The 1,979-nt window shown below is 41.9% G+C and overlaps 1 pseudogene across 1 annotated transcript; it reads left to right on the top strand.

The window, feature by feature from the left end:
• Positions 1–305: 305 nt before the first annotated feature.
• On the top strand, positions 306–1,388 carry LOC307189716 (olfactory receptor 8B12-like; annotated as a pseudogene). Its single transcript has one exon. The product of its transcript is annotated as an olfactory receptor 8B12-like (transcript).
• The last annotated feature ends 591 nt before the right edge of the window (positions 1,389–1,979 follow it).

Here is a 1,979-nt window from a genome sequence, read left to right as displayed (position 1 = left end):
AGGGTTGGTTTTTTTGTTGTTGTTTGTTTGTTTTTTTTGCGGTACGCGGGCCTCTCACTGCTGTGGCCTCTCCCATTGTGGAGCACAGGCTCCGGACGCGCAGGCTCAGCGGCCATGGCTCACGGGCCCAGCCGTTCCGCAGCATGTGGGATCTTCCCGGACAGGGGCACGAACCCGCGTCCCCTGCATTGGCAGGTGGACTCTCAACCACTATGCCACCAGGGAAGCCCTCAAGAAGGGGTTTTTTTTCTCCCTTTTTTTCTGAACAACTCTTCGTTTTCCCTCACAGATTCTCCTAGAGGAGAATGGCTGCAGATAACATCTTCTCTGTGACAGAGTTTATCCTCGCAGGCTTAACAAACCACCCAAGACTCCAGATCCGCTCTTCTTGTTTCTAGGTTTCTACATGGTCACCATAGTTAGTGGGGAACCTGGGATTGATAACTTTGATTGGACTGAATTCTCACCTTCATATTCACATGTATTTTTTCCTCTTCAACTTGTCCTTCACAGATTTTAGTTTCTCTACTGCCATCATCCCCAAAATGCTGACAAGTTTTGTCCCAAAGAAGAACATCATTTCCTATGCAAGGTGTATGACTCAGCTCTTTTTCTTTTGTCTTTTTTTGTTTTTTCTGAATCCTTCATCCTGTCAGCAATGGCACATGACCGCTATGTTGCCATCTATAAACCACTGGTGTACACGGTCACTATGTCTCCTCAGGTGTGTTTATTCCTTTTACTGGCAGTCTATGGGATGGGGGTTTTTGGGGTTGTGGCTCATATAGGAAATATGGTATTTCTGACCTTTTGTGCTGACAACCTTGTCAATCACTGTATGTGTGACATCATTCCCTTCCTTGAGCTCTCCTGCAATAGCTCTTACATAAACGTACTAGTTGTCTTTATTGCTGTGACTATTGGCATTGGGGTGCCTTTTGTTGCCATTTTTCTCTCTTATGGTTTTCATTCTTTTCAGCATTTTCCACATTAGCTCCACTGAGGGAAGGTCCAAAGCCTTCAGTACTTGCAGTTCCCACATAATTGCAGTTTCTCTTTTCTTTGGGTCAGGAGCTTTTACGGACCTCAAATCACCTTCTATTTCACCTCTTGACCAGGGGAAAGTGTCCTCCCTATTCTATACCATTGTTGTGCCCATGTTCAACCCATTAATCTATAGCCTGAGGAATAAGGATGTCAAATTTGCCCTGAAGAAAACCTTGGGCAGAATAACCTTCTCTTGAAGAAATATTAGAAATTGAGAAATAGGATCCAAGAATTTTTTACTGGAGTGTTTATTATTACTATTACTATTGTTGTTGTTATTATTTGGTGTGGACTCCAAGCTCCAGTGCTTCCTTTCTATGCTATATGTAGAGGAGATTTTAACTCTTTCCCAAGTAGATTCATCCTCCTTCACCCTCATTTCCCAACTCTTTCTTCTTTATTTTACAAAAATAGTTGGTACTACTGAACGGGACTTAGGAATCATTTAATCCAGTGCCTTTATATAATACAGCACACTTTGGAGACTGAGAAATGTTTGTATGTTGCCCAAGAACGTAAGACTACCTGGTGCCAAAGCTGGGACTGAAATCCCAGCTTGAACCCCAATCCAGTTTGTTTCCCCTTATGCCATGTTTTCTTGCCTCATGTCTTTCTTGGAAGATTCTCTTTCACATGTTTGTTGACCTAGCACATTGAATTTATGAATATATTCACAGTAATTTCATGCTACTTTTTACAGGATAATTTTGATATATCACATTTTTTAAGAGAGTAGGTGAACATTTTTGTTGAGTTGGTCTTGGCAAAATGACAAGATCAATTCTGATGGATTTTGTAGTGTGTAAGTGGGAAGTATGTTAGGTTTCAGACAGATGCAAGTATGGTGACCTTTGGCCTGGTGGATGGAGCCCTAGGGACATAGTTTAGTGAATTAGAACTTCCAGGTGAGAGAAATATAATTTTATGGGCTA

This window comes from Stenella coeruleoalba, assembly GCF_951394435.1.
Source record: "Stenella coeruleoalba genome assembly, chromosome: 8".
In the NCBI taxonomy this organism is placed as follows: Eukaryota; Metazoa; Chordata; class Mammalia; order Artiodactyla; family Delphinidae; genus Stenella; species Stenella coeruleoalba.
This window is presented reverse-complemented; position numbering and strand designations above follow the sequence as displayed.